Here is a 22,796-nt window from a genome sequence, read left to right on the forward strand (position 1 = left end):
TGGGGGAGGGGAGCTTCACGTGCCCTCGCACCACGTGCACACTCATCAGACCCAACAACCATTCACAGTCTATTCTGGTCCTGCCACTCCGTGTGCGTACTCCTCCTGCATGACGCTTGCGTGGATATCTTCTCGCATCTCTTCACATTAGTGTACACACACACATCATGTCTTGCAGTCTACACACCGAGTCCGCTGTGTCTTGCAGACTCGATGTGTCACACGACATCCCATCCACATCAGCATCGGTTCAAGGACTAGAGGGACAGGGGCAGCAGGAACAACAGGGCCTCTGATACCAGCCAAGCTTTGGCCCGGCGGCAAAAATACTCACATGCAACAGGACATCAGCCATGAATCCATGAGATGAAATGGTTTGTGTCTGTTACACATTGACTGACTCGACACATGCGACTATGTTGAATAGAGTGGGCCAGCAAAAGAAATCTTAGTCATAACAGAAATGCAGCATTTACTGTACAGTATATCTAACCGAAAATACAAACAGTAGTTATGCACATTTGTTTATTGATACGTCGCTCACTGTATTTCCAACAGTTTCGGATGTGTAATCCCTGCATTTTTAATCTATCAGTATTTATCATCTGACTCAGTAGATCAATATGATAAATATGTGAGTTTATTTTCATAACTTTTTTATTAAATCTGGAGTTACGCGGTGGCACAGAGTGAGACCTCATTTTTCCACACAGCTAAACGTGCGGCATGGCGTCACTTTGCTCCAGTTACCATTGGCCGAATGCCGTTGAGTGGGCTTTGGAAGTATAATCTTTTATGTGGAAAGCAGAGATGATGCGACTTGCACGGTGTGCAAAGTGAGCATTTTGTGTGGTGGAAAGGATATTGATGCGTTGCATGCTTCCCCGCTACACTTCACTGACGAGCATCCGGGAAGCCCCACCACCATCAGGCGCTGGTGACTTGATGTGCTTCAGGTCCTCCCAGCGGATCCGGCTGCAGCACCCGCCGATATTCTGCAATAGCGTCGGTCGCCCTTCGAAGGGACCCCGGCACCTAGACTAGCGTAGCTTAGCCTGAGAGTGGTGAGGGTGTATATCAGGCATGGGCAACTAGCATGTGGCCCCTGCCCATCATGCTAAATTGTTTAAAAAAATAAATAAATAAAAAATAAAAATAAAAAATAAAAAACTTAATCTCTAGTCGAATATTTTTTTTTCAATATTTAACACATTCACTGCCAGCCCAGCCAAAATACATCATTTGACGTCTTTTTCCGTCAATGGCAGTGAATGAGTTATTCGCAAACCAAATTTTTCATGGAAAACGCCTGTTTTTTTTGGGTTTTTTTTAAGAATTTATGGGGTTTACTTTATTTAACTATCTATCTCTTATGTTCATGTGACATGGTTTCTCAGATGAACCTTTTGGAATTAGAAAATCAACCGAGCCAAACCAAGGCGAGTCGAGCCAAAACTGTGCGGTAGAAACATCAACATTTGCATCAAATTCAGTAACAGTGTTCTTCTGCTGACAGACAGATCATTGACATCTGCAATGCTTTCATGTCTCAGCTCAGGAGGATCAATGAACTGTGACATTTGGAAAGATTATGGCCAGACTTGTTTATTTATCTTTTTAGGCTGATTTAAATGATGAATTTAAAAATAATAATAATAATAATAATAATAATCATAATTAAAATGACAAACTTTTGCTGAGCGTTTGCAAGCAGTTGATAGAGTATTTTATTTTCATGGAGCGTCATTTTTAAAGGATTGAATTAAAAATCAGGAATCATGTGTGTTGGTCCACAGGCCAAGATTGTTCACAAAAGAAAGAAAGAAAGAAAGAAAGAAAGAAAGAAAGAAAGAAACACGCACGAACGCACACGCATGGTACATCCTCATTTATAATTACACACTTTCAAGTTCAGACTGTCACTGCACACGCGTCAAAATATCCCCTTCTCGGAATTCCAAGTAGGGAGGCAACCATAGCAACCGTTCATTGACCCAAATCACCATGGCAACAGGCATCAGCATTACTCACGCTTTTTTTAAACTGACCAATTTCCTCTTTGTCTGGCGCGATTGTACTCCCCGCCACTCCCTAAAGCTGACATTTACATTCATATATTGTACAGATTGTCTGTTTTAATACAGTAATAGGATATTTAATGTCATGAGCATCAGAATTGCTCATCTGTAGCCTAATTGCTTTGTTTGCTGATATTTAGCACGGTGAGAGCAGGTGGTTTGTAGGGTGGGGAAAGTAACAAGACCCCATCCCTCATTTCTTTGTTCTGCCAAAATTGTGAAGCTTCCTAAACACAGTAAGTCACATTAATTTTTTTACATTTCTCAAACACGTTTTGCCATTCTTGGTGTGCGCATTTTGCAGTTGGTAATTGTTTGTAATTGGCTGCTGACGCACAGTGTGCGAGTTTGTGTACCAGATGACAATGAAACAGAACAGGAAACTCATTTGTGCATTTAATTGCGCGGTTTGTGAGGTCAGCGCACAATCACCACACCATTAAAGAGCACACAAACGAGCTCAGTCTCCATCAAAAGGGTCTTCCATAAAGGATCCTCACATTTGAAACACGCTGCCTTTTTACACCAATAAGGCAAACACTGGTATCTTATGCAAGGCTTACAAAGATGCCTTCATTGACCCCCAACTCCTCCTTCATACACAACAAGAATCACCCTCTTTCCATGAAAAAACATTTAATTGTTCCAACAGCTGGGGACGACACTTGTGTGTCATGTGATTTGAATACAAGTCATGGGCTAAAATGATGACCATATTTTACTGATCCATTGGAACAAAATCAATGCATTTTCTATATTAGTTATCATGATTATGATGTGCTGAAGTCAATTTGGGCTTGGTAATAAATCGAATGAATTTGATTAAACAGCATTTCAAGAATCGAATAATTGAAAATAAGCTAAATCGTGAAATTGAGGTGCATATAAATAAATACACTCTTGTGTTCTTTGGGGTTTTTAAGACAAAAGATGTTATTTTTTCGTTATTGTATCCAAACGTTACTGTGAATTGTAATTTTGCACAAGTGGCAGAATTCTGGACAGATTTAAAAGATGTGCTTACAATACGTACTACTTAATTGTGGCATTTAAGCAAGTTATGCACAAGATATGAATATTTTTTTTGCACAAATTATGAATGTGGTTTGTGAAAATGTATTTAAAATCATTTAAAATAAGAATTTTGCACAGGGTTTATTTTCGAAAGAAAAATGTAAATAATTGCTTTGTTGGGTTTATTACTTTGATTAAAATCTGTTAAAATCAAAATCGTCCAAAATAAAATCAAAAACGAGAATGTTATATTTTTTGGCCATAGTACCCAGTAGGGGTGTGCCAAAAAAATCGATTCATAAAAGAATCAAGATTCTCATTTATTAATCGAGTCGAATCGATATTTAATATTCAAAAATCGATTTTATCTAAATTAGAAATGAAGAAGACAGGGAAAAGGCAGTTGTAGCCCACATGCTCTTTTTGTGGAAAAAGGCACTTACAATACAAAATTAATAAATGTTTAAACAAAAAAAAAACAAAAAAAGATACTTTAATGTCTGTATTTGTCATTTTGTCTTGCAAAGCAGGCTGGAGTAGATCATGACAATGTTGTGCATATCTGTAAATTGAAGCAGAAATCATTTGTCAATCAAATAATTTTGAATCGAGAATCGAAAATCGATTCTGAATCGAATCGTAGACCCAAAAATCGGAATCGAATCGTGAGACAGTCAAAGATTCCCAGCCCTATTACCCAGCCGTAGTTTAAAGTGGGGCATTCAAGTTCCGCATGCTCAACACAATTTTCACCTTCATTCAAAAACAAGAAAAACATCCCCACACATATCCTCCTGACTACCAGGAAAAAAAATATTGTCCAATCATGTTTATTTTTGATATTCCCCAATCTTTGTGAAGTAACTGGAATACTGCAAAAGAAATTTTTGGAGAAAAAAAAAAAAAGTTTTTATTTTTAAGCTATGATGTGTCCACTCCAGGGGACATTTTTTTTAAACTTAAATGCTAGGCTCAAATACAGTTAAAATAATACTTTGTGTTCTTAAGAATCTTATATAAAACATGCTAACAACATTTAAAGCCTAAATTTGTTCAATAAAACGTGTTATACACTTCTTTTCCTCTTCCCTAAAAAGTACTTGCACTGAGGGAAGCCATTTTCTTTTATGATGCAATCAAAGGTAGCAAAGCCCCACCCCTACACATTTGGTATCATTGGAAAGCTGTGAATGTCCTCTATAGAGCACAAAAGGAGTTAATCGTATGCACTGGGTGGGAGATATTCAGGTTTAAAACACTACAGAGGACAAATTTGAATTGCTGGTAGTCAGGAGGTTACTGATTTTTCACACTTTCAGTCCAGTTTTCTCACGGATGCAAACATCATTTTGAAATGTTCCACCAACAACCTTCGTCTGCCTGCTATATTTTATTTTGACACACTATTAGTTCAGCCAATGTATGTGTTTAAAATTTTAAATGACCTAATCTGTCAGATAAAAAATATTTGAATCATAGTTTTACAATCATTTATGATTTTTGAAGCTAACTCATTACTGTAAACATATATAAACTGTCACTGAGTAATTTATGAACGCTTTTAATGATGCAGTGACATGACTGAACAAATTACCGCAAACAGTGTAAGTGAGAAGATGGTTCCTCCGCTGTTCCCTGTTGCACTTTCTATGAACTCAATGCATGTATAAATATTTCTGGCAGAGAACATCGGGATGTGGAAATGCCATTATATCATTCCAGAGAACAGGCCAGCAGGAAATGTGTTGGAAGGCCTCGGAGCGTGAAGCAGGCAGAAATGATCCTCCTCAAACATTTTCTGACGGCATGACAAGCCAGGTGGCACTGGATGTTTGTTGGAAAGTGCAACATTTGCTCGCTGTGTTGTGCCAAGACAGGACGGCAAAGATTTAACCAGGGAAACGTCTGACGTGACTTCCATTATCTGTGCTGTCAACATGCGAGTCCGAAGAAGACACTAGGGAGTCATGAAATGACACTAAAAATGATCTGCACAACAAAACTCTCCAAAATGCATTCAAGCATGCGTCCTTCACTTCCAGATGCTTCCCAAACGTGTGCTAACCGAATAATACAGTCAGTTTATGTTGAAATAAAAACATCAATATCGTTTTGATGGGACAATGGGAAACCAATGTGTCATACTTTAGTAAGCTATATTACTGGCAGACGAGCAAGGACACCGCTCATGTTGCATTCGCGTTAGCATCTGTGCTAACCGCACCTTGACACATATCAAAACAATCAAATGTGTATGAGTCACTGACCGATTTTACCACACCTAGCACAGTTAATTTATTATAAAAATACATTAAATATGTATTATTTGTTATTATTTACTATTAACAGCTAGGACATACATCTATCAGGGAAGGTTTTCTACAATGGTCACACCAGATGACGGTTCGGTGCACCACATAATATTTTCATCTTAAACCAAAGTCAGGAGGCTAACAATTGGCTATCTAAACAAAACAAGCTAGCTAGCCACACAAGAGTAATTACAATAAAAAAATATATATATTTGTTGGACAAAATTAATATTAATAATGTTTCAGGTCATACCACATGATGTCCAAATATGACCACTACATGCCTATTGCTAAAAGTATTTTTTTTTTTTTTTTTTTTTTACATGGTTGTGAGACAGTACAAACCTGATCACTGCTCCCATATGTTCTTCATACAAAACTCCTGTTTTTAAATGTATTTCAAAATAAAAGTTCCAACTTGGTTAAATCTTTTTAGTCGCACAATATGATGGGCATCATCGGACAAACTTACCAACCAATGACCTTTACACAAATCAACGAGTCAATTGTTTGTTTTGAATTTCGTCAACAGTGTGGAATTTTTCTGATTTACCGTTTTATTATTTTAAATTAAACACAAGTTAAGCCACCAGCAGTCTTCAATTTTCTGGCAAAAGAGGCAATTGTGCTGACAGTGGCACCAAAACAGAAGTTGAGAGGTTTTATTTTATTTACTACAACTTATTTTACATGGCTTGTTAGTTGACTCGCTCATCGCCAATAACAAAGCTGCATTGCCTGAAGTCTTTTAGTCTGTTGTTCTATTGTACTGCTCTCCTTTTTCTGGAGCACAGCCTAGCATCTCATGTTTCATGCAAATACATCCATTTTCTATACCGCTTGTTTGAGCGAAAGGCAGTGTACACTCTGTATTGATTGCTTGTCATATGCAGGGAATAGATAGACTAACAACTACAGTATTCATACTCACAAAAAAGGACAATTTAGACTCTTCAATTACACTACTAAAACACTTTTTTTTTTTTTTTTTTATATGTACAATATTCTTACTCATTCTAACTCATCGGCGATCCCTATGATAAGTGCTATACCAAATGGATGATTGATATTGATACAAATAAAATAAAGATTTGTCATTTCAATGAATGTTAATTTTCCCCATGGTATACCAATGACATTTTGTCAAATTCCCATTGCAAGTTTTAGCCAGTTTTGATGTCACAGCTGTGGCCCGGGCGGAGCGGAAACTTCTGACGATGAACCGCAACGAGCTCAAGGGCTTGATCATGTTGGGTCACGCTGCACTCACACACCCAGAGGAATGTGCACTTACATCCTCGCTCACCACATACTGTAAACGACTGCCCACGTCTCTTCTCGGAGGGGGGGAAGCTGAAGAACGAATGATGCTATGACTCTGATAGACCAAAGTCAAAACACAGAGATCATTAAAATGATAGCGAGACCCTGAGCGGATTGAAGAAATTTCTTTTTCTCAGCGGGCTTGTGACAACCTGCAAAGTTTTAGTTTCGATTTGAGGAAATAGATGCAGTGTTCCTGTAGGAAGATGAGACTCAACACAATAAGAACCAAAAAAAAAAAGAAAAAAAGATGGGTGTAGATAACTTTAGATACTTAGCCTATCAGTGCAATCCATCCATCCATCCATCCATTTTCTTGACCGCTTATTCCTCACAAGGGTCGCGGGGGGTGCTGGCGCCTATCTCAGCTGGCTCTGGGCAGTAGGCGGGGGACACCATGGACTGGTTGCCAGCCAATCGCAGCAGTGCAATCCATCATATATATATAATTAATTAGTTAATCATGTGATAAAGCAGTTGGAGTGCACCACTTGACTGCAGACATCAGAGGTGCTCCTGATTCAGCACAAGCAATTGGCGGTCAAAAAATAGCATGACGACAGCCACGGCAAGTTGAGATAAATAAATAATAATTCATAACGCGATGGGAAGGACTTTTGAAGCTATCTCCACTGATGGCATCTGAGATCAAACACTTCAGGAAATGTAGCACAAATTTGTACAAAATCTTCCTTTTATAACCAGTATACAAAAAAAGCTGTCATAGAATACATTACTTGAGAAAATGTACTCAAACACAAGCCGAATGTCAAAGCGCCACCTCTTTAACCTTCACTGGGCCCCCTGCGGCTACTGAGCATCAGCCCAAATGCACATTGACGTAGGCGGCATGAGAATCGAAGAGGAAGGAGAAGACCCCCTGTGGTGTATACTGTAAGCTCCCGTTCCCAGCAATAATTCACTTGTGTGCTCTTAGCGTCCATCCCGCCTACAGCCAGCTGACGGCCTCTTATCGCAAGAACTGTGGGCTGTGTTTGGCTGGGATGGAACCTCACAGAAAGTCAAATCTAACCAGTAGCTTTTTAATGTATTCAATAATTGCTTCTTTAAACAAGACTCTCATTTCCTATGTATAGTGAATGATCATATCATTAGGACTGTATATAAAATAAAATAAAAAGACTAATCAGTGTTTATGATCATATTAATGCTCAGTCGTGGTCAACTTTATTGTTGGGGTTATAGTTTGCACACACAGTGATGTAAAACCAAGTATATGTATGTTTGTTTTCCTATGTCGGGACACAGTCCTGTGTATTTTTTTTCTAAAAATACACAAAATGTTCACACCACACAGTGTTGACGCCAATTTTGATGACTAAGCCATGTCTGTATTACACCCCCACACGCCTTCAGCAAAAAGCCAGAAAGAGAAATTATAGAATCCCGACAGCAGCACAGACTTGCCTGTACATAAAAAGAAAACGAAAACGTCACAGTTGTCAGCTGAATAACTGAGTGGTGGTGATCAAGTGCAGGAGTTTGGATTCAAGCCACCACTGGAAAGCATCTGTTCATACTCATATTGCCAACATACAGGAAGTACATCATTCCCATTTTACACTACTGTCTACAAGGACAATACAAGGAGTCACCAAATCCTAATCCCACTTCGTTGTTAAAACATCAGAACACGTTTGTGTGTAATATTGTACATTAATATGACAAGTTGATTATAAGGAGTCACTGTATAACCATGTCAACTTACAAAAAGGAAAACCTTCTGTTTTATGTTTAGTGCAGGACTGTGACTATCAAATACTATTAGAGTTAAGTATTCTACTGATATTTCACAATTATTTGTGTAATTGGATAAAAATTGACTTTGTTCTCCAAACCACTCATCTTTTCATGATCAAACACAATTACATGTACACGGGATATGCAGGTACAATTTTTGTTTACTTGGGATTGCCATCCTCACATTCCACGATAGTATCAGTGACTTTTGGCTGCGTATGGCTTTTGTAGAGTTGGCTAGCTCTTAACTGGCTAACTCGTTAGCTAGTCTGTTCGTTGAGTGACTCAGCGCAAGTTGTGACCATCGGCAGGTCGTGAATGAATCTGCTTAGTACGTGCCTGTTTTCTTATTGATTGTTAAAGCGAATGAACGTGCTGTGTCTGTTTTTGATGACTTGCGGGGGTATTATAATACATTTCTAATTTGCTCAATGGGGCGTAGCGCGAGAGGTAGCTTGCTACCTTTATGAAGCAAAACAAACGTTTGCTTGAGCTAAAAAAATAAAATAATAATAATAATAATAATAATAATAATAATAATAATAATAATAAAAGCATCGCACGATGTGGCTTTCGTGCATGCGCACATCACGACTGCGATGTTCAAACGATATACCGTGCAGGCCTAATACACTGGCTCTAGTATTATAGCTGGGAAAAATTCTGGCCACTCATTTAATCAAGCTCAGTTGTGAGTGTGTCGTATGACTTGCTGGTCCCGTGTGCAAAATGTGAATGAAAATGGGAGCAGCAGCTTTAATGGATGGTTTATTCATGACAAAACTGAGGTTGAAGCGGAAATGACCCATATCCTCTTACATTAAAACAGTTTATTTGATGTATCTAGTGAAGGGGTCACCTGATAAATGTTTTGCTGATAGTGCAGTAAAACATATGCTACAAACAAAACTCCTTATCTTGTGAGTGTGTCGTGAGGAAGGAAATGGAATCTGCTGAAGGGGCCACACAGAATGGCTGCACATAGATCTTACAAAGCACACAAATCTTGTCTGACATAAACATTTACACGAAAACAGCAGTACGCATTGCCTCTTAGAATGGAGGATGTTCCATTTGGGTTGGCCTGATTTGCCAATTTATCCTGAGCAAAGTAGCTCCCGTGACACTGAGGATAAGGTTACCAGTCGTTTAGAAGATCATTTTACAGCTCAAGACAAAGAACAGATTTTCACTTCTAGTACACAACTTTAGGTACATTTGTTTTTCAGAATGTCATCACTATTCCTTAACACACTATAAGAATTAGGACATCTGACCATTACTCATATCATCATCATCATCATCCAGAAGATACTGTAGTATATCTGTTCTTGTTCATGCCCAAATGTGTTTTATGGTGTTGAGTTCAGGTCTCTTACTTTCTTCCCCACCAGACCACCATTCAACCATGCGTTTATGGACCATGTGACAAAAATTGTCTTCCCTAAATTGGTCTGAGACCGAAAGAATGCAGGATGGTGAGTTACAGTCTGGAACATATGTATGGAATGAGTCGTGTTACAGTCAAGGGGCACATATACAGCACATTCATACTGTACAGTCCCACTTTTAACACTGAGAAGGCTATTTAGGTTTTTGACAATGAAAATAACAGGTATAAATAGAAAATGGATGGTCGACTGACTCTTTGCAGGAGCCACCAAAATCAAAAACCAACCAGAGTACCCACACACAAAAAAAGGTTCAAACAGCTAGGAGATTATCGTACATGTAACATATGAATCAGCTGACATTTGGCATCGATCGCGACAACATTTTCAAATCATGTTTGCCCTCAAAGCCTTGAAAATCCCGTGTGTTGGCGCACTCTTACTGTCTGTTCTTGTTCAGACGGAGGGGATCAGCTGTTCTAACAGATGACACCATAAATGGGCCAACCAACATTCCAACTATTTCTTTTAATTGCCGCAAACAACACGTGATGGAATCTTGAAATTGTGTTGTTGACCAGAGCAAGTTGCAAAACCAAAATGAAAAGAGGGTAACATTTATTCAGAGTACACAACTGCAAATCATGTGATCAAAATCTCTACCTCAACTGCAAAATAAACTAATAAGAGTTTGACTATTTCCTTCTTGTACAAGTTGACGCAATTCCTTTCCCAGATGTGAGATAGAATGAGTGTAACTACACAACAACCGCTTAAGTTACGGTTGCACTTGTTGTTCTTTGGTCCAAAGTCAACTTCCACTGGCAGTTACCGTGAAATTTGTTCTTGTTTCACACAGACATGAATCTTAATCTCCTTCCTCTGTGGCCCAGAATGTCTCCTACACAACCTTCTGGTTGATCCAACTACATCTGGCTAGTCCAATGGGATATACACATTCACTCATTGGCTTTCCCACCATAACTCTGCATGCACATACCAATGCAACAGTATAATACTTCCTTCCTGGACTCAAGACAAACTGTCCAATGCTGATCAGTGAGTGAGCCTCAGCTGTTCTGATTCCTTCAATTATATAGGATTGGCAATCCATCCAACAAATGGAAAGAAGCCCCCCGTCCCAGCAAAAGTGCAAGTGTGTGTCATTGTAGGGGGTTGAGAGGATGGTTATGGATCCAAGAAAGTGTGGGACTGCTAACATGGCATATGGGAATGTTTTCATTTGGTTACAAGGAATTCCGCTGAGATGCAACCTGGAGAATATAGTAAAAGCAACTGCGACAAGGGAATCCATCCGTTTTTGAGAGCGAAATCAGTGCTTGTATTGTTTAGAAGATTGGATTGTCAATCACATGTGTGGTTTTGGCGCCACAATGTTTTTAGATCAGCGAGGGTCGGGACTAGTGCGAAGCATGATCAATGATGACGCGCCAAGGAGCAACCAGGAAATCAAAACCACTTAAAACAACCAAGGGAGAGACATGTTTACCAAAGATAATCTTAGTCAGTCTCCACAAAACTGCTTTGCTTTGACCACACAGCAGTCAACATGGATGGAGGGAGAGAAACCAAAGAGATGACAAAAAAGAAACAAGAGCAATTTAAAAAAAAAAAAAAAAGGAAATAGAGATGTGATGAAAGCTGTACAGTTCCAAATCTCAGCTTGCATTTTGTGTTTGCACGTTTCCCGGTAGTCTCTCCAGTTACTCTGCTTTCCTGCAACATTCCAACTTATATCACAATCAATTTCATCCAAATCTGTTCACAACGCTTCTATATCTCTGCTTCTTTTTCCTTTCTCTTTGGGATGCCTCCATTAGGCCAGTGATTCCCAACCAATGCGCAAAAGCACATTGGTGAGCCGTGAGAGATCATCAAATGTGCCGCAAGAAACTACCCATCTAAAATTGACGACATCCCAAGCACTTACAACATTCTGATCTATTGGTGACCATGAGAGCTACAAAATGAATCAGCAGTTTGGTTGCAGAGCGTTATCTACTAAAGTTTCTACACTAGCACATTCGGTTAAACTAAAAATGAAATGCAACTACTCTTTTCCTTAACATCTGGATTTTGGCCTGTTTTACTGCCACTTCTCCTTTGTTTTTCTTTGGTTGTGTTCCATTAGATTTTGCTCATGTCAAATAAGCGCCACGGCTCAATAAAGGTTGAGAAACACTGCATAAGGCATGTTCACTTGTAACCACCACTCCACAAGAGACACGTAGATAGATTTCATCACTGCAAGGTGAGAGAAGGAAAGTAAAAGTCCGAAAACAGAACAGCATCTGTGTGAGCTATAAAGTATGAAAGAGAAGATGACAAATTACTTTTCTCCCTTCTTGGGCTGTCCTTTTTAAATCCCGGAGACCTAAATGACACCATATGATTGCCACATTGATTGCAGACAAACATCCACTTCAATCACGCTATGTAGAGGAAATTAATTTTCATCACCAAACAACACACAAATGTGCATGCTTATGTGCTTGACACCTTGTGAAGTAGTCACAAAACATGTCCCAGGAAGCCCACTGCTCATATGAATCCACATTGATGCAGAGTTCTTAAATATTTCATCCGCATCAACAAGCCTCAAAAAGAACCTTCAAGTTGACCGCGCCAACAAAAGGTTAATCAAAGAAGTAGATGGTTCTTTTTCTGGCACAAAACTTTTATTTGGATTTCAGTACATTTGAGATGGATATACTGTGTTCTACCTTGACTCCATTTAACCTTTTACACCAGGAAATTATCAGATTTGAACTCTATCGCACCTACAGTATATGACCTAGGTTGAGGTTTAAAGTGTGAAAAACAAACACATGCTACTCGGTTTTCTGTTTTCGCAACATTCATCATGTGTGTGTCCATACATATAAAGTCCTGAGAGGGTTTATTCATGCATGGCCTAACGTGTGACAGTCAGCACTGAGGCCTGGCCAACACAGATACATTCAACATTTTGCACTCGGACTTGTGCCTGCCATTTAACGACTTCCTGAGAAGCGAGATCTCTACAGTGAATTTGGGAGTTCACGGGTCAGATAGTGCCTGCAGCTTGAGCAGAAAAGGAGAAGAAAAGGTCAGTTTGGGCGGATTGGGATGGAAGCTATAGGAAATGTTTTTTCATGAATTTAGCTGCCCAGTGGATTGACAGGGATAGCACAAGATGTTCACTTGTGTGGAAGCAACATGCCAATAATTGTGATTATTTAAAGTTTAAAAAAAATATCAATTCATCAAAATGTGTAAAAACACATGTAACAAAATATCCAGTTGATTTGATATGTGAATAATGTGAGTATAACAAATTAAACAGTGTGTGAGCTTCCATGTTGTGTGTCGACTATCCAGTTGATTTAATCAGTGTGGTTGCCGATAATCCTATTTCATATATGACTTCCACGCTAAGTCCCCGCAGCAGCACGTGCAGCTGAGTTGGAGGAAAGCTGCTTCATTGTGGATTCAACCCAAGTGTCCACGTGCTGGAATGATGTCAAGCTACTGTGTTTCGAACAGGCATGTATGCATGTAGGAAAATGTGTTCAGCCCGCGCATGGCACATGGAGTCATGCAATTGTGCATTCAGACTTGCTTCTTCTTCTTAATTAACTTTTTTTTACATTTTATATTGCATTTATATGTTCAAAGTAATACCCAATCTAAACATTTACAGTGCAATATTTGGTGTAAAATAAAAGAGAAGGTTGTTGTCCAACCATCTCACCGTCCATTTTCTGACTCCACATCTTGTTCAGGATCACATCAGGATTTGGAGCCTATACCAGCTAACTACTCTGAATCTGAACTGACCGCCAGCAAGAATAGGGTGGTACTGAATTGTATAATATACAGCATTTATACGACCTAAGCTGAAAAATTTTAAATAGAAAGAGGTCATCAAATTGATGAGGCTGTACTTGGGTGTTTCCTACCAGCCAATTAAAAAATATTTCCACCAAGAGATATCCACCAAGACATAAACCAAGGGCTAAAAGGAGGGAAAGTTATGGCAAAACCTAGCATTTCTTATGGCTCCAAGTCATAATGTAATAAGATCCTATTAAATCAAAATGAATTAAAAGTGTTTGGACTCTGAATATTAACTTGAAATTGCTGCTTAATGCTCAATTTGTATCAACTACAAATTTATGCTGGTTTGTCGTGAAAGTTTCCACATATACTGAACCTAACATCCATCCATTTTCGTGACCGCTTATTCCTCACAAGGGTCGCGGGGGTGCTGGAGCCTATCTCCGCTGGCTTTGGGCAGTAGGCGGGGTACATCCTGAACTGGTTGCCAGCCAATCACAGGGCACACAGACGAACAACCATCCTGGCAAATTTGATTAAAAACACCTGATGTTAGACAAATGGATCAGCATTTTGCCCATTATAAATGATGGGATCTTTTGACATTTTAAAAAATTAACCTTTCTGACACACTCAATCTGAAGACGTGTCACCAAAACTCAATAGCAATGACTTCTAAAAATTCCCTTCTAAAGATCCAACTTCTAAAGTTAAATCCAGCAGAGGTGGACAATTTGGAATTTCACGCGAACTTATGAAAAACTCTCAAAGGTTGCACAACTAAGCGATCACAGAAAATCTCTTCCAATTTAATGCTACCACTTAATGATACCAGAGGCTGAAAAGTAGACAAATATGATGACAGTCATAACTTTTGACAGAGGGAAAAAAAATAAAATAAAATAAAATAAATAAATAAAATAGTTAAGGTTATTTTATTTCCTGTTTGCAGGACTCAGAAACTGCTGATGAGAATTAGCTTCCTATCTCCAAGTCAATCAATCACCAGTGACAGCTTAAGTGACGCATCTTCTCCTAAGGTGGGTTGACTTGACTTGACTTGACTTAAAGAAGGGCAGCACTGGAACACTCTAGTCTACATAATGGTAACTGTGCTTATTCCTGCCAATGATAAAACCGCAATAAATCAGCAGCCTATGTTAACAATAAATACCCACCACTGAAATGCAAGCATGAAAAAGCCGGTTTGGTAGGCAGCTATCAGTAGTGTACACCAAAGACAATTAGAAATTTACATATTTGACTAAATCAGAATTGTAACTTTCAGTGAAGTTACTTTCACTCCTGGTCAGGCAGCAGTCAGTTTGGTGAGGAGGATACTACTCTCACAAATGTGTAAATCAGACACTTGTATAACTGAGTGTGCATATGCTTGAGAAGATGTCAGAACAAACAGCGAGACTTGTGCTGCCCTCCGCTGTGACACAACATCTCCACAAGTCTTTGAACTATAGCAGGAATGTTTCAAGCTCCCGACATGACAGAAAGTCCTCCTGCAGTTGTGAGATGGCTTCTAGTTCTACCTTTACATGCATGGCCAGAGACACAGTATTGATGTGATCTAGTGAGAGGCCTTCTTGGTATTTTTTTACAAGCACTTGTGCCGATAATGTTAAGACAGTTCTTGTGTTTGATTGCTAGTTCAAAAGTTACTTTCCTTAAAGAGGAAAGTAAGGTTGCTTTTTAATTGGAGATCTGAACAGATGACATGATTCCACAAGGGACTACGACTACACGATTAGGTATTTACTGCTACAGAAAGTAAAAATTGAAGACTAGAACATACACTTCGTAGCTAAAACACTTTCCACTCTTCTGGGAAGACTTTCAATAAGAGTTTGGACTGTGTGTTTTTTTGTCCATTCATAATAGAACATTTGTGTGGTCAGATCTTGTTGGCCCACAATCTTTTGTTTGGCCACAACAAACTGCATTCAAACTTGCTTTTATGGCCCTTGCTTTGTGTACTGGCCAGTTACAGTTACTAGGGAAACTAAAGGGGTTTAATTCAACCTTGATTGTCATTTCGCTGATTAAGATGTGTCTCAAGACTTGCCAATGTAGTGATGCCCCAGAAAATTAACCATTCACGGTTCAATTGTTATTTTAAAGGGGAAGGCAACCCCCCGAAAAAATATTTATGGCAATAATGGGGTATATGCCACGGAGGAGGCGGGACTTCCGACTTGCGTAAGTCACACACCTATGCCGTTTCCGGTTACTGTTTGTGACATATAGTCCACGTGTACCCCTCCAGCGCATTCCCGTCGATGGTTGAGAGTGTGTAGCGTGTCTCAGTTCTCCAAATCATTTCAGAGAACTAAGACATACTTGGTACGTGGAACAGTACTGATGACATTTCACGAGATCATAAGGAATAAGAACTGACAAAATGGCAAATTCAGAAACAGCGTGTAGCTTAGCTTCCCATGTCACCCCCTTGATATCACAAACTGGTTGAGACCGAAGCAACAGCGCCTCTGTTGGTTGCAGCCATATAGTGCTTCTTTCATTTTGCACGAGTACTTCAAGACAGATCCATCAATTTTCCATACTGTATCCTCAATTAATCAAAATTAAATCGAGGTCAGATTTGACAAAAAGCCTGGAAGAGCACAGCAACATCAAACCAACCCACAAAAACATTGTGATCATAAAAGGGACTAAATCAAGTACAAATAAATTGCTTGACCTTGCTATACCTTCCAAAGAAAATCTACATCTCTGTGCTGCAAATCCCTGGAGATTATAACCAAATGCAATAGTATGGTATTTGCCAGATTTATGGGGTCAGCGATTTATAGAAAATACAGATTTTTTTTTAAGCAGAGCTATGCATTGTCACATCATCTTCAACATAAGCCATACAGTATAAATAAAGTATGAGCAGTATATGATAATTCTAGGTCAACAGTGTTTGGGTCTTCCAGTCACAGCAACGTTTGTGCCAGAACACATCCGAGCCGGTGTTTGGAATGAGTGAACTTAATGTGAGTGGTCTGGAATCCTTCTTAATGTTTGCTGATGTCTATTTCCAGCGAGGTTCTAAAGGTCAATGGGGGATTTGAAAGTGGTTTTCGCTGAAATACTTTCAAGCAGTAAGGACACTGTGTGAAATAGACAACTTCATTTATCTGTCACTTCATCATGTTACACTTTCCGCACTCCAGCTCATTGGTGGGAGACAACTTTCCCACTTTTCACTTCGGAGGGCTGCATTTTCAGATTTCATTATTTCAGACAGGTGAAGAGATGATATGCAGGATTAAAAGCTGTGACGCAGGAAGTAATCCAGACATTTATGCAAAAAGCACGGCGCCAGACAGATATCCAAAGCATCTTTAATCTGCCAATAAATAGACAGGAGATTTTAAAGTCATGTCAGGAAGCCAAATCTGAGGTGGCAGCAAAGCACTTTCAAAATCTTTTAAGTAAATCATGAATCCATTTTATTCATTTTGACATATTTTTTTCTTTTTCCTTACTTCCAATTTAAATATATGTTTTAATTTAAACAAATCACTGGTTGACCACAGTCCCAGAACAAATTGTGTTCTTAGAGGTTTTACTCAATAATTTAAGTCAGCATCTCTCATCCTGGTTACAAAACAAACAATTAAACATACATTTTCATCATCAACACAAATGATCAGGACACTTCATTCCACAATACAGCATTCATATCAAAAAGAAGAAAATACTTAGCAATTGGAGTACATTTGGCAAAACCACAAGTATTTGAATATGATCGTGATAACTTGTTTACACTTTCAACCTTTTGCCACCCACTGTTGGCTTTTTAAATAAATATACCCAGACAGATTGTGACCGCTCATCCTTTTTCCCTTGCAAGTAACCATAGCAACCACTCTAGACGAGGCAAAAGAAACCCTTGGGGGAACAACGCGACGTCATCTTCCACGCCCGTTCCTCTGTGAGAAAGACAAGAATGCCCTTCTGTTCAAATATGTTTTTTTTATCTTTCAACTTGGCTTGAAAGGCGAAGAGATTTTGTGATTATCAGCAAACGAGCAGGTTGAACAACATTCAACTGCAGATATGAATGTGAACAATGAAATGGTGTGTGTTCCCCTTCAATGAAAAGTATGCACAGAAAGGAATTTTAAAATAGTTATCGTGCAAGATTTTGTCCTGAATCTGATTTGTTTTAAAATGAGACCAGTTTGAATTGTTGTTGATTTATGTTTCACATTCGGAATGAGGGTGAACGTGTTTGAAGAGGAAGCAGACTGGTGTGTTGGGTTCTTTTACCGCACAGCTGTGTACACGCTGACATGGGATAAATATTACCGGAGGCCATTTTTCATATTTACAAGACACTGTTTTATAAACACAGACTTGAAGCATGGCATATGGATTTTGTTATGGCAGAATGTCTGTCAACAGCTAAATACGAGCCCTATACACAACGCTCCGGTTCTGTGAAAAGCAAATCAATATGAAAACAAAGACATATGTAAAGCGTGCATGCTTCATCATAACAGATGCATATTGCATGTTTTACAGCATCTCTCAGTGCAACTGCTGTTAATTTGTCGGAATCCTGTCAGATTCAATTCTTTATCTGCTTTTTCTCCCTCGTCAGTGTTCCCAAGCAAACATGATACTGTGTGCATATATTGATGAAATTAATTCATAGCAGGGGTGTCAAATTCATTTTTGTTATGGGCCACATGGGTTGTTATGACATTATGCTTCATCATATTATTACTGCAAATTGATTGATAACTCATATTCAGAAGCCAATGATAATAATTGTTCTAGCCTATGGAAAGGGGGGGTTTGCTAACAAAAAAAAAATATTGAATGTAATACCTCAAAACTATTATTTGTTGTGAGTGCTTTCGTGGGCCACATGAAATGACCTTGAGTTTGACACCTGTGATCTATACAATCTGTTATGGCTGTGTTTTTTTTTTTTTTTTATCAGGTCATGGGGTCATTGTTTTATGATGTCAATTGCTCATGCAGTTACTATGTCCCTTATGATGATAATGTATGATGATGTATTTAGTTTGTCTAGTCTTATACTATTACTATGTCCCTTTTAATAATACATTGACAATGTGCTCAATTGCTAATTATGCAGTTGCTATGTGCCTTAGTCACTCTTACTTTGTCTAGTCTTATGCAGTTAACTGTATTGTGTCCCTTATAATGATAATGTGGCAAGTTACTATGTGCGTAAATTAGTCACTCTTACTTTGACTAGCTACTCTTATTTTATGGGGTCAATGTGTTATGATGTTGATGTCAGTCGCTTATGCAGTTACTATGTCCCTGATGATGATAATGTGGTCAGTTGCTATGTGCCTATATTAGGGAGTCTTACTATCTGTGTAATCAGTCTTATTTTATCATATTTTTATCTTTATTCTGTCATATAGAATTAGGCATTTCCCGAGCAAAAGTTACTCGATGTCGCGATTCCTTAGCTGAGGTACCTCTGAGCATGTTGAGGTTCTTTACTGTCACTTTGTATGTTTGTTTTGAAAGAGTCTCTCCCGTTTCTTGTTCGCGTTTGGGTCCTGCTTCCACACCCCACATGACAAATCATTGTTAAATTACATTAGTGTTCAGTTGAATGTATTTTACACTTGCATAGACTCATTTCAACAAGTTAAACTACTATTTGTAAGTTAGCAGAATTACACACACAAAAAAAATAAAATACTAGTATAGACCCCCCGCCCCCACCAAAAAAAAAAAAAAAAATGCCATTTGAACAGGTTTTAGGGCAGATCCACTATGTGTTTATTATTTCTGTTAATACAGATTGGTTTCAATGAATTGAATAAAATTTGCTGAAGCCTTCATCAATCAACACCCTTAAAATGAAACTATTAGCAACATAACTCATAACATAACGTAACATAAGCACAATAACAAATGAACCAAAAGCTGCCCAAGGAATAAAAACAGAAACAATGAGCCTGCCTCGAAGGAATCAGATGACAAGCTCGTTATACAAGCACACTGAGCAGGTGCACCAGGTTTATCTCCACACTGTTGTGGTGAATGAACACGGCAGGTGAGTGCAGCGCAGACAAGGAAGGACAAGGGCACAAAGAGGTTGATGAATGAACAAAGAGATGTGTGTTACAGATGCTCAGCATACCTTCAGTACTCTTCCATGCACACTCAGTCATGCAAAAACACAGAAGAAGTTGCACAAGTTAAAACCTGCTGGGAGTGGGCGTGAAGGAGCTGCTGTAGCATCGGGCGTGGGAGAACACACAGCAATGACTCTCATGTTGCTTTTCTAAAATGACACAATAACCAGAGCCAAGAAGCCAATAAAGTGGGAAACGCTACTAGACTCGAAACATTCCGACCTGCTTCAGTCACCTTCAATGACGAGGAATGTATGCGAGCATCATTTTATGGTTCCAACATGTTGCAAAAGGATTTGAGAGAGCCGAATCATTCGGATCTCTCAAATCCTTTCGCAACATGTTGGAAAATCATTCTACATTACTTGAACCAATGCATTCAATGCATTGGTTCAAGTAATCTGGAATGATTTTAATTCAAGCCATCTGATTTGTAAATTGAGCAGAGGTCATACACAGCAGACAAAAAAAATGCGAACAATAGAGATGATCTAACCTGATAATGTATACAAAGAAGAGGAACAGCACGGAGAATGCTGCTTTTCCACTGTGCAATACCAACTCGACTCGCGTCACTTTGAGGCGATCAAATTTCCACTTCAAAATTGTTTAACGTTACAACAGAGAAAACAATTCCAATGGAAAAGTATTGATAGTGAACGGAGCCATGACCAACCAAGAGGTACCTTACAGTGGAAAATGATCAAAATAAATCAGCAAAATTTGGTTGAACACTTGTGACAGGACTACAAGTAGGGATGGGTGAGTACCAATACCAGGTATCTGTATCGGGACGATACTAGGGCATATGTCAAGGTAATGGTACTCGCGATGGATATATCGATACTGGTATCGGTCGCTGCTCTTGAGGCTTTTTTTCGGTGAGTAACTAAGTACTGAAATGGTTGTTTTGCATTTATTGATCGCCACAGGGGGCTCCGGTAAGGGAGCACGAGTCTTCAGTTGTACGCAACATTTAGCTCTGAAGTGCAGACATATCTTTCGTCATTGACTACTGCACTGCTATGACTGCACTGCTATGTTCTCCGTCATTCATTTCATAGCAGTGCAGTAGTCAAACGTGAAACAGGAAACAGAAATGCATAGCAGCCTTCCAAATTAAAAGCATGGATTTCAAAACAAGATACAAATATAAACACACTAAACAGCTTGAGGAATTGTTAACATGGTAGATATTACTAAATTACTTGAAGCACTATTGTACTGAATGTAATTCTTTGCACTGAACTTGATTTGTAAAAAAAAAAAAAAAGAAATTGTACAACCACATATTTTGATTGGGACTTTTTTTTTCTGACCACTAGATTATGTTTCATTTTATTTGCCTACCTTTTTTTCAAATCTTTTTTAATGGGATCAATGCAGAATGACTTTTATGAGCAAATTGAAAAAATATAATTGCCATCAATTTCATGCAATTTGAAGGAAATTTGCTATAGTAATTTAAAAAAAAAAAATCTGTCATTGTTCTTTTTTTATTGTATCTACAGTAAGTACTAATAGTATCGGCACTTGGTATCGGTATATGTGAGCACTGAAGATTTGAGTACTTATTGGTATTGGTCTAAAAAAAAAATAAAAAAAATTGGTATCAAACATCCTTTCTTACGGGTTTTTCAAGACAATGTCATTTAATCACTGTCACGAGAAGTGAAAGCCACCGGCAGCCATCTTACGTAGCCACTCGTACACTTGAATACGCCGATTCCTCCACAACGTTCTCGCATTATTTCCTGTCTCTACAATGAAAATGCCACCGATAAAAGTTGGAGAAGCGCTACATGCACATTTCATCAGTAAAAATGTGATTGTACGTTCTCAGGCGTGCATGCTATAGTTGTTTGTCAACTAGGCAACACACTCGGTCAAAATATTTTGGAAGTGCCCAAAAGACATACAGTAACTTTTGCTCTTCGCTGAGTATTTCTTTCCACTGTCTGATTGGGTTTGCCCCACCTTAGAAATGTGCTTGATGGCAACTGTGTCCAGACTCTAGTCTGGTTTCCAAGCTTTTGATTGGCTGTTACATTTGAGACGCCGTGTCACAAAAGATTCAAATCTTTGAATGGCAGCAAAACCAGTGGCTGACGGTCAGCCCCTTATGAAAACTAATATTTGAAAACTGTGCAACACTTAATTTGGTTTCTGCTACATAACTCACGTAAGCAGGCCACAGATTTCAGCTCCCTACAATCCTCAACAGGATGAACATTGTTGTCTTCCACAGCTATTTGCAAGTGTCCATTACATGCTGGGTGTAAATGACAAATTCGTCATCGACCCACGTTACATCATGACCTCATTTTTAACCAACACGACATTCTGTTTTCTGTGCGTATGGCGGAATTTCCCAAAGAGCAGTCCGCTTGAGCGCATGGGAGAGCCCTTTCTCTGCCTCTTCCCGTGACCTTTCGTCCTCGCCATCCATCAAAGACTCTCCCGTTAGCTTGCTCACTCCATCCTCTAATTGAGGGTCATCTGTTAAGACCAAAATCTCACATGTAAGCAAACGAAAAGCGAAGCAACAGACACTGACATCACGAGACTACTTATTTCCATTGATTTGCATGAGAAGCATGCAAGCCAGGCTGGCACGTGGATGGAGTGCAGCCACCGCCGCCCTCCCCCTCATTCAGTGGGCAGACAAGGGGGCCAAACATCTGGATGTATGCCCGGGAAACATGCCCTCTTCCCCGCAGAGAGCATTCTCACCTCCCTGCTGATTGCTTGGCCAGCCAGGACACAAATGCAGCTGCAAGGACATGCAATATAAGCTCATGCTGAGGCAAGGAAGGCCCTTCTCACACACGCTGTCTCACGAAGGCCACACAAATGATCAATTAATCAATTAATTAAGTCACTACATCGGCACCCTCCTGCTGGACTGAGCATGGAGCATAT

The 22,796-nt window shown here is 39.1% G+C and overlaps 1 protein-coding gene across 1 annotated transcript in view; it reads right to left on the reverse strand.

The window, feature by feature from the left end:
* Positions 1-22,796, reverse strand: part of LOC144023331 (arf-GAP with coiled-coil, ANK repeat and PH domain-containing protein 3-like) — a 57,808-nt gene that overhangs the window by 34,486 nt on the left and 526 nt on the right. The gene's annotated exons all lie outside the window — the stretch shown is intronic.

Source organism: Festucalex cinctus, chromosome 8, assembly GCF_051991245.1.
Source record: "Festucalex cinctus isolate MCC-2025b chromosome 8, RoL_Fcin_1.0, whole genome shotgun sequence".
Taxonomy (NCBI): Eukaryota; Metazoa; Chordata; class Actinopteri; order Syngnathiformes; family Syngnathidae; genus Festucalex; species Festucalex cinctus.